The sequence below is a fragment of the Apium graveolens genome, chromosome 7, assembly GCF_009905375.1.
Source record: "Apium graveolens cultivar Ventura chromosome 7, ASM990537v1, whole genome shotgun sequence".
NCBI lineage: Eukaryota > Viridiplantae > Streptophyta > Magnoliopsida > Apiales > Apiaceae > Apium > Apium graveolens.
Window position 1 is genome coordinate 153,376,279 of NC_133653.1, and position 12,103 is coordinate 153,388,381.

The window sequence follows — 12,103 nt, forward strand, 5'->3', positions numbered from 1 at the left end:
GTCTTGGCACTAGGGTCCAGACTTTGTTTCTTTCAGATTCATTTAACTCTTCCTGCATTGCTTGCACCCAATCAGCATCTTGAAGAGCTTCTTCTACTTTCTTTGGCTCAGTCTGAGAGAGAAAAGAGTTGTAAAGACATTCATTTGAAGTACCTGTTCTAGTTCTGACACCTGCATCAGGATTTCCAATTATCAAATCAGGTGTATGTGATTTTGTCCACTTCCTTGCAGATGGAAGGTTGTCTCTAGAACTGGATGCTCCCCCATGATCCATGCTATCTTCATTTTCATTTTCTGATGCTCCCCCTGAAACTATGTTTCCTGAGTTGGATTCTTCAGTATTTAGATTTTCAGCACTATCAGAACTTGGCTTATCAGAACTTGACGAATCAGAACTTGAAGAGCCAGATGCATGTTCTGATGTTTCTTGAGATGAGGTAGGATCTTGAGTATGCTTCCCCTGCATAGGTGCATCTTCCTTTGACGTAGTTACCACAGTTTCAATAACATCAGAGTTTAATCCATCAGAGTTTACAGTATCAGGACTTAGACTGTCAGGATTTTCAGTATCAGAATTTGAGTCTTCATTTTCAAATCTCAGCTGATCATGGTCAATGAAATCTTCAAGACCAGTAATCTTCTTGTCATCAAAAGAGACATTGATAGATTCCATGACCACTTTTGTTCTCAAATTATAGACTCTAAAGGCTTTTGTGGAAAGTGGATATCCAACAAAGATTCCTTCATCAGCTTTTAGATCAAACTTTGATAGCTGTTCAGGATGAGTCTTGAGAACAAAACACTTGCATCCAAATACATGAAAATATTTCAGATTTGGCTTCTTTTTCTTCACCATCTCATATGGAGTTTTTCCATGCTTGTTAATGAGTGTTGCATTTTGAGAAAAACAAGCAGTCTGCACAGCTTCAACCCAGAAATAGGTTGGATGTTTTGCTTCTTCAAGCATTGTACGTGCAGCTTCAATGAGAGTTCTATTCTTCCTTTCAACAACTCCATTTTGTTGTGGAGTTCTAGGAGCAGAAAATTCCTGCTTTATTCCATGGTTTTTGCAGAACTCTTCCATTATCAAATTCTTGAACTCAGTGCCATTATCACTCCTTAAAATTTTCACAGAATCTTTGACCATTTTATCCAGCTGTTTGACATGATCAATCAAGATAGATGCAGTTTCACTTTTTGTGTGCAAGAAATACACCCATGTGTATCTGGTGAACTCATCCACTATGACCAACACATACTTCTTCTTTGCAATAGACATGACATTTACTGGACCAAATAGATCAACATGTAGTAGATGATAAGGCTCAAGAATTGATGATTCAGTCTTGCTCTTGAATGAAGATTTTCTTTGTTTGGCCTTCTGACAGGAATCACAAAGACCATCAGGAGCAAATACTGACTTTGGCAGTCCTCTCACAAGATTTTTCTTGACCAGTTCATTTATATTGTTGAAATTTAAATGAGAGAGTTTCTTATGCCAATTCCAGCTTTCTTCAATTGATGCTCTACTCATCAGACAGATTGCAGAACCATCAGTACTTGTTGAAAGCTTAGCTTAATAAATGTTACCATGCCTGTATCCTTTCAGAACAACTTTGCCTTTAGATTTACTCACAATTTCACAGTGTTCTTCAAAGAAATCAACATGATAACCTCTGTCACATATTTGACTTATACTCAGCAGATTGTGTTTAAGTCCTGAGACCAGAGCTACATCTTTAATTATGACATTTCCAAGATTGATATTGCCATATCCCAATGTTTTTCCAATGTTGCCATCTCCATAAGAAACACTTGGGCCAGCTTTCTCCACAAACTCTGATAGCAGGGCCTTATTTCCAGTCATATGTCCTGAACATCCACTGTCCAGAACTAGAATATTTTTCCTGTTGCCCTGCAATCACAAAGATCACTAATTATTAGTTTTAAGGACCCAGACTTGCTTGGATCCTTTGGCCTTATTAAGTTTGTTAACATTTGCAGTGGATTTAGCATCAGAGTTTATGTTAACATTTTTCTTATCAGAACTTACACTATCAGACTTTGACTCAGAATTTACACTAGAAGGAACAGTGGAAACTTTCTTTAAAGAAGGTTTTATTTGATAATAATCATAGTACAAGCTATGATATTCCTTACAAGTATAAATGGAATGCCATAAACTACCACAATAAAAACAAGGATTTTGTGGTTTGTATCTAACAGACTGACTCTTAACTCCTGATTTTGAAGGTAAGGAGTTAATATTCTTATTCTTCCTGCAAAAAGAAGCCAGATGGTTAGAACTTCCACAGTTATGATATATTTTCCTAGGAGCATCAGGAACAGGTTTATAATTATTGCTTTTATTCACACCTTCCTTTCCATTCCTATTTTTCCTAGGTGATTTTACCTTGTTTGCATTCTTAACATCTTTCAGCTTATGCTTAAGCTGCTTCTTTGTCATTAAGCCTATGTTCACTTCAGCTGTCTTTTCCTGTTTTAGTTTGTCAGAAGTTAATTCCTTTGTAACTTCTGATTTCTCATTTTCAGACTTTACAGTTACAAACTTAACAGGTTTTAACTTTGGCTTTTGCTTATCAACAGGCTTAATTTCTTCAGTTCCTTTATCATTCTTATCTTCTCCATAACCTAAGCCCTCTTTCCAGTTTCCACTACTTAGCAAATTTTGAGTTGTTTTGCCAGAGTTAGTCCAAGTCCTGATAATCTCTCTTTCCTTTTCTAACTCAGTTTTTAGAGATTCATTCATTTTTAGCACTTCATCCCTAACATAAAAAGCATCATCTCTATCCTTCTGAGTTTGATGGAACATGATTAACTCTTTTTCTAAGAAATCATTTCTTTTCTTAAATGCAAGATTTTCAGAAGTTAATCTTTCACATGTTAAAGTTTGATCTCTATAACTAACAAACATGGTTTTAAGATATCTTCTCAACTCATTAATATCATCAGTATGAAAAGCATAAGTAGTCTGAGGTACCTTTGTTTCAGCAGCTTCAGAACTGCTCTCAGCACTTTCTTTATCAATATTTGCCATCAATGCATAGTTTTCCTCACTTTCAGAGTCTGAGGTGTCTGTCCAGCTTTTCTGCTTTGTGACAAGAGCCTTGCCTTTGTCACCCTTTACCTTCTTGCAATCAGGAGATATGTGGCCTTTCTCACCATAGTTATAGCATTTAACATTGGTGTAATCTCCTCTGTCAGACTTTCCTCCTCTGCTTTCAGATCTTCTGAAATTCTTCTTATCAGAACTTATGCCTTTCCTGGAAAACTTCTTTCCCTTCCTGAACTTCCTGTATGCAATCTTTGTGATTCCTTTCACCATAAGAGCACACAGCTTCATTATCTCCTCATCAGCATCAGTCTCAGGCAAGCTTTCAGAATCTGAGTCATCATCACTCTCAGAACTTGATGACTCAGTATCAGACTTATGAAAAGAGCTTTGCCCTTGTCTTTCTTTGAGGAAGCTGCTTTGGGGGATTCTTCTTCAGCCTTAAGAGCAACTGTCCTTGACTTTCCTCCTTTCCTCTTGCTTCTTTGTTCCATCTCAAGCTCATGACTCTTGAGCATTCCATAGATTTCGTCAAGAGTTGTTTCATCAAGATTGTAGTTGTCTCTTATTGTCGTTGCCTTCAAATCCCAGCATTCAGGAAGAGCTAACAGGAACTTAAGGTTTGAATCTTCAAGATCATACTCTTTATCAACCAATGACAAATCATTCAAAAGTTTGACAAATCTATCATATAAATCATTCAATGACTCATTAATCTTTGAGTCAAAGTGTTCATACTCTTGAGTGAGTATTGTCTTCCTGTTCTTCTTAATTGTCTCTGTTCCCTGACACCTTGTTTCCAGAGCATCCCATATCTCCTTAGCAGTCTTGCAGTTGATTACCCTGTTTGACATTACATTATCAATGGCACTATGCAGTAAGTGTCGTACCTTGGCATCCTTAGCAATTGATGCTATATCTTCAGCAGTATAATCACTCTTCTCCTTTGATACGGTCTTTGCTGCTTCACCTGCAACTGCAACAGCGAGCTTGGTTGGTTGGTGAGGGCCTTCCTTGATTCTATCAAGGTATTCTGGATCTGTTGCTTCCAGGAACATGGTCATCCTTACCTTCCATATGGGATATTTATATGGTCTCAGTATGGGAACTCTGATGGTCTCATACCGACTCTGAATTTGTGTCTTTGGTGGTTCCTCAGTTTTGGTAGGCTTAGTTGGAGTTTCTGTGTCCGACATGATTGTGTTTGGATCTTTAACTGTATGTGTGTTAACAGATAGGCTCTGATACCACTTGTTAGGTCACACACACACTGTAGAGGGGGTGAATACAATGTATAGTACACTCAAATCGAACTTTAAGAACTTAAGTAACAGAAAACAAACTTTATTGAAACAATAAACTCTGTTACAGTATGAAACTGTTACCTCTCAGTGATGAAAAAATATCACGAGAGCTGCTAGGGTTACAATGAATAATCTTCTCGAATAATGTTAACACTTGTAGTGTAAACCCTATGTCTGTGTTTATATACTACACAATTACAAGATAATCGCTAATTGATATGGAATATAATTCTGCTTCCTAAAATATATTAATCAGATATCTTTTCTTCCAAGTATTCCATTCTTCACGGAATTCCTTCTTCATGCATATCTCTTCTTATGTTTATCTCGATCTTCTTTCCTTAAATCAGCTACTGTCCTTATCTGATCGTCCTTCAGCACTTAAGTTCTGATATCTATCTTCTGATGATTATCTCCTGATAACATAAGTACTGATATCCTTAAGTCCTGACTTCCAGTATAAGTACTGATCAACAGTTAAGTACTGATTTATCCTGTTCAAGTAAGATCTGAAAGCTAAACATAAAATATATTAGCCATGACATTATCAAATATATCTAACACACTACAACAAAAAAGGCCAATTATGACGACCAACTTACGACGAAAAAAAATGTGCGCCCAACTTAAGACGGAAAAAAAGTAAAACGTCGTAATTATTTATGACGAAACCCAAAATCGTCGTAAGTTTAGTATTTTATTAACAAAATTATGCACGACACGATTAAACAAAAATGAAAATTATTTGAAGTTGCGACGATTTAAACATTTCGTCGTAAGTTAATTATTTTTATTAAAATTTTAACTTGAAATTGAATAAAAATATATTTTATCTAAATTTATAAAGAAATATTTGCGATGGAAAAAATCGGATCGTCAAATTTACGGCGGAAATTAAAATTCGTCGTAAGTTATCAAAGAGGGAAACTTAACTTTTTCCAAAATTTTTGGCGGGAAAATAAAAATCATTTGAAGTTGCGACGATTTGACCATTTCGTCGTAAGTTAAATATTTTTATTAAAATTTTTACTTGAAATTAAATAAAAAAAATATTTCATCTAAATTTATGATGAAATATTTATGACGGAAAATATTGGAACATCTAATTTACGACGGAAATTAAAATTCGTCGTAAGTTATCAAAGAGGGAAGTATAACTTTTTCCCCAAAATTTTGGCGGTAAATTTGACTTTTCTCAATTTTTTTGTAGATAATAATATATGACGGATTTCGTCGTAAATTAGCACATGATTTTTGATAATTTCAATTTAAAAAATATTACTTCATAATCCCACCATATTAATATCAGCATTTATTTTTTTGGGTGACATTTCAAGAATTTCAGTAAAAAATTAAATATTTTGATAAAATAATTTAATATGAAACATTGATTATATCACTAATATATATATACATATATATAGTCATCCATAAGGTTGGATCGATGAAAAATATTTTTAAAATAATCGAAATACAAATTCAGAACTAAACACTAGCTAGTTGTACTAGTCGAACTGATGCTTGACTGTTAAAATGGAAAACCAAATAAATTTATTTTGATATAAACTGTTGGTTATATCACTAATATATATATATATATATATATTGACATCCATACAGTTGGATGGTTGAAAAATATTTTTAAAATAATCGAAACACCAATTTAGGATTAAACACTAGTTAGGTGTACTAGTCAAACTAACGCCTGACTGTTAAAATGGCAAACCAAATTAAACTATTTTGATATGAAATTTTGATTACATCACTAATATATATATATATATATACATCCATATGGTTGGATCATTGAAAAATATTTTTAAAATAATCGAAACACTAATTTAGGATTAAACACTAGTTAGTTGTATTAGTCAAACTAATGCTTGACTATTAAAATGGCAAACCAAATAAAATTATTTAAATATGAAATTTTGTTTATATCACTAATATATATATATATATTGACATCTATATGGTTGGATCGTTGAATTTTTTTTTAAATAATTGAAACACTAATGCAGGATTAAACACTAGTTACTTGTACTAGTCAAACTAACGCTTGACTGTTAAAATAGCACACCAAATAAAACTATTTTGATATACAAATTTTGGTTATGTCACTAATATATATCTATTGACATCCATACGGTTGGATCGTTGAAAAATATTTTTAAAATAATCGAAACACTAATTCAGGATTAAACACTGGTTAGTTGTACTAGTCAAACTGACACTTGACTGTTAAAATGGCAAACCAAATAAAACTATTTTGATATTAAATTTTAGTTATATCACTAATATATATATATCTATTGACATCCATACGGTTGGATCATTAAAAAAATAGTTTTAAAATAATTGAAACACCAATTTAGGATTAAACACTAGTTAGGTGTACTAGTCAAACTGACGCTTGACTGTTAAAATGGAAAACCAAATAAAACTATTTTGATATGAAATTTTGATTACATCACTAATATATATATCTATTGACATCCATACGGCTGGATCATTAAAAAATATTCTTAAAATAATCGAAGCACTAATTCAGGATTAAACACTAGTTAGTTGTATTAGTCAAACTGATGCTTGGCTATTAAAATGGCAAACCAAATAAAACTACCGCTCAGGGCTATTAAAATCCCCAAACTGGACATAGTCATTTCATATTCTGCCATATACTCACGATTGTGGACGCGTCTACCGCTCAGGGCGCGTCCTATATTTTATCATAATTTAAGTGGCTTCAACCAAGAGTTACATAGACACACTTTCTCATCTAGGACGAGTCTCCCCAATATACTTTCTGTGATAGACATTTAGGACGTGTCCTTACCATCATTTCTTCTCCCTTGCCCCTTTTACATATTTTCAGTATATATATTTTTATAAACATGGACGTGTCCTCAAGATCTTCTTCCTTCTTTTTTCAGCTGGAGGACGCGTCATCCTTATCACCTTTCCATCCATTCAAAGTTCTCAACAAACGCCTTGGGATTTACTCCCCACATTCCATCTCTTTCAAGCCTGAGCTCCCTGAATTTCACAGGATGGGATCCTTCCTTGAAGCAGAAAGACGCGTCTTTAAATCCCTCAAATCAAAGATTTCAATAATGTCGGATTCCAGCTCTAACTCTATGGATCATGTCCCCATAAGCTCTAGGATGGGAAATGAAAGATCAAAACGTAAAAGAACTCCAATTCTCAATTCAAGAGCAGCCATTGAAGATTGGACTGATGATGAAATCATCCCAACAACCAGCCAACAGCCCTCCCGCATGATTGTTTCTGACGAGGGCGCATCTCTATCTCAAGACGCGTCTGCTTCTCAAAACGCGTCCCCTCGTAGCGTAAGTGAATTCGAAAAGAAGGTTCCCGACCCTGATGTTTATCCAGTATCTCCTCAGAAATCTGATCCTCCCCTAGAACTCTGGAAACCCTCAGATGTTGAAGTAGATTATGATTGGACAAAGCTTGGTGCTCTAACAGAATCAGCGAAAAATGCCCGGAGGAAAAAAGAAAACAAGCTAGCTTGTGTAGCCCTTGACTCCACTACAACTGACTTGCAGATCCAGTAGCACATGAAATACTACAATATGGAGGGCATCTGGGCACGCCCTCTTCGTACAATGAGGCAACACATTTTTAACATTAGGAATCAAAGGATCCCCAGAATGGTGCTCACACCAAAACAGATCTCTCTAGGCGTGGGTGCGCCCTTACACCCGTTTATCAAAAAGATCCTGAGATGGTACGATGTAACCCCTGTGCAGCTATCTCCTAACTCTTACAAACTAGCTTGGGCTTTGTATATGATGTTTCACAACCTTGGTCTGGGCGCGCCTTCCATTAAGAAATTCAGCTTCTTCTACAGTATCAGAAAATCTATCTCAGACTATCATTTCCTTGTAGTCAACAAGTGGCTGAATAATAAAGGTTTAAACGAGGGGAAAATTAGCCACGAACGAGACTGGAAGGAGCCTTTCTTCTACATCTTTGATGTAAAGCGAGACCGTGTCCGTTTTAACCTTGAGCCCAGTAAGTTTCACTCTTTGGATGCGTCCTGTAGTTATGACGCGTCTTCTTTCTTTCCCACATATCGTTGTATTACTTACTTTTCCTCTCTTTTCTTCTAGACAAAAGAAGCCAAAAAGAACTAAAAGGAAAAAATAAGAAAAGAGCGGAGAAAGTCTTAAAAATATGCTGAGGATCATTTCAATCTAAAGGATATGATCACAGAAGACAACCTCAAACTAGTAGGCGCATTGTCCGCCCGGGTTGGTTCTGTCTGCAAGTTCGGCGAGTTTCACAACGGAAAACCTGTACTTACAGCCTCAGAAAAGGCTAGTGGCCTCAGTGCCGCAGAAGTAATTGAAATTGATACTAAAAAACAATTTGATTTATAACGAGGTAAGTACATATGAGAGAGGACGTGTCATGTATCTTTGGACGCGCCCAAAGCTACAAATTTAGCTTTTCATTTCCAAAAGTACCAATTCACCAAAAATTTGTAGGACGCGTCATATGTCTTTTCCATACATATGATTCGTAGACGTTTCCCACACCCTTGTTTTTGGGTTTGGATGCGCCTTAGTCTTGGGACGCATCTTATTCTAACATTTGGAATTTATGTTATTTGCATGTTACTTATATTTTTTCCCATAATCCACGTTATAATTAATTTGTCCTAAGGTAGGACGTGCCGTAGATTTAGGACGCGTAAACTTTGCTTCATTTGACATATATACTTGCGTTCCTCATGTCTTTGCATACATTTTAACTGACATATCTTCATGCATTTACATGTCCTTATATTCTACCCTTGACGCGTCTTGCTATTTGGACGCGTTCTGCTATCCATGACTAATATCTTTCTATCAAGTTTTATGTCACAGATATGACCTCTCTTCCCAAGGGATTTGCCATTGGGGCTTCCAAGAAGCTGAAAGCCAGGAAACAGGCCCCTGTGAAGCCTGATCCAAAGGTTAAGAACCCTACTCCTGCTGTGACTCCTTCCCCTCCACCAAAAATTATTGACACTATAGTGGTGGACATCCTGAGAAGGAGGGCGCTCCCTCAAAGCGTCAAAAAATAGTGCCAGATGAACAATCCTTTGTTCTCCGATATCTGGGCGCGTCCTCAGCTGGCTACTTGACTGAAGATGAAGTTCGAGGCTGGACAAACTGGACCGAGGAACAAACAGAAGAAGCCATGGTGAGGGTTGTAACTGAGCTTCATTTGCAGGCCAGACAAAGTGCCAACATGGCTGCTAGACTCAGGCAGCGTCTTGCTGTTACTGACACTGCTAAAAGCCAAGATGAAGACAAGATCAAATTATTGGAAAAGTACATCAACTTGCTTGGCCAAGAGAAAGACGCCGAGATCAAGTGCCTGCAGGAGGACAGGACGCGTCTTAAGGGGGAGAAAGCTGTGCTGGAGGGTAATGTCTCCTCTATGAAGAAAGCTATAGAGAGTGTAATCACTTTAAATTCCATCATGCAGCTGGAGATTGACACCCTCAATAATGAAAGACTGTATGGATGGAAAGAGGAGAGGAAACTAGTCTATCAGAATGGTTTCGCAGCTGGTTTTGAAGAGTGGTGTTCCGAGTTCATAGCGAATGACCCAGAATACACTTTCTCTAAGTTTGATGAAGACACCCAGAAATGGGTAAGTGATTTCAGAATCAGAGCTGCGGATTCCATCAAAAGCAAGAGGGTTTTTCTAGGCTTGGAGGAAGGTGACGCATCCCCGACGCCTTCTCCACTTAACATTCAGCCTCCTCCTCCAGACAACCAAGACAAGCCTCAGGACGCGCCTATGTTAATTTACGAAATTTAATCTGAACTACTTTAAGGGTGCGGGCCCCTTCAAGCCTTGCAACTTGTAATGATTATCTTTGAACTCCTTTTGCTTGCACTTTTTATGATATTTCTCTTTAATTACTTTTATGCATATCATTTTACTTTCTTAATCTTGCTTTGTCATAGATATGGGCGCGTCCTATGATGAGGACGCGTCACCATTGGAATCTTGTTGTTATTCCCTCTACTGTCATATGTTAATTAATTGTTATTAATGGGCGCGTCCTCTTTAATTGGGCGCATCCTTGAATCGTCCGGATAGCATATTCTTAACGAGCATGATACCATGTCGCACTTGTGTATTTAGATAAGGCACAAAGTATGAGGGGGCGCGTCCTAATGTCTTGACGCGTCTACCCTTTATTTTAAAGATATATTTAATCCCTCAAACTGGACGCATCCTTAGTAAGGACGTGTCTTCCTTTTTAGTTATGAAATGTCAAAAACAAAGAAACATAAAATCAAAGGAGCATCAACGAAGATAACTTGGGTGCATCCTTGGAAATAGTACGCATCTTAGTTCCATTTTTACTTGAGTTTTGTTGTTTCTTTTGACAGTTACTGCTCTATTAACATCTGTATATAACTACTACTCAGGGCACGTCCTATGGTTAGGACGCGTCATACAACCAAGAAAATTAACAAGCAAATAGCCTTTGGAAAATTTTAAAGTTTTCATTATGTTAGATATATTTGTGATGTCATGTCTAAATATGATTTGTGTTTAGTTTTCAGATCTTACGTAACAGGACAAATCAGGACTTAACTGGAAATTAGTATTTATACTGGAGTCAGGACTTAAGATATCAGAACTTAAGTTGTCAGAACTTAAGTTATCAGGAGATAATATCAGGACTTAAGGAGACGTTCAGATAAGGAAGGCGGCTGATTGAAAGGAAAGAAGATCGAGCTAAACATAAGAAGAGATATGCATGGAGAAGAATTCTATGAAGAATAGAATACATGGAAGAAAAGATAACTGATTGATATATATTAGGAAGCAGAATTGTATTCAATATCAATTAGAAGATTATCTTGTAACTGTGTAGTATATAAACACAGACATAGGGTTTACACTATATGTGTTATCATAATCGAGATTATTATTCATTGTAACCCTAGCAGCTCTCCTGATAATTTGTTCATCACTGAGAGAGGACAATTCTTTGTAACAGAGTTTATTGTGTTGAATAAAATCTATTTTCTGTGTTCTTATATTCAATTTGATTGTAGTAAACACTGTATTCAACCCCCTTCTACAGTGTGTGTGACCTAACAAGTGGTATCAGAGCAATCTGTTAACATACATACAGTAAAGATCCAAAAAAAATCATGTCTGAAGAAGCACAAACTCCAACGAAGCCCACCAAAACTGAAGAAACTCCAAAGACTCAAATCCATAATCGATATGAGACTATTAGGGTTCCCATACTAAAACCTTCCGAGTATTCCATATGGAAGGTGAGGATGTCTATGTTTCTGGAAGCTACAGATCCAGAATACCTTGACAGAATTAATGAAGGACCACACAAGCCAACCAAGCTCTCTGTTTTTGCAGATCAGCCAGCATAGACTATACCAAAGGAGAAAAGTGAATATACAGCTGAAGATATCTCATCTATTGAAAAATATGCAAAGGTAAGACATTTGCTACACAGTGCCATTGATAATGTCATGTCAAACAGGGTAATTAACTGCAAGATTGCAAAGGAGATATGGGATTCCTTGGAGACAAGATGCCAGGGAACTGATTCAATTAAGAAGAACATGAGGACTATACTCACTCAAGAGTATGAGCACTTTGACTCAAAACCTGATGAGTCATTGACTGGTTTATATGATAGATTTGTCAAACTCTTGAA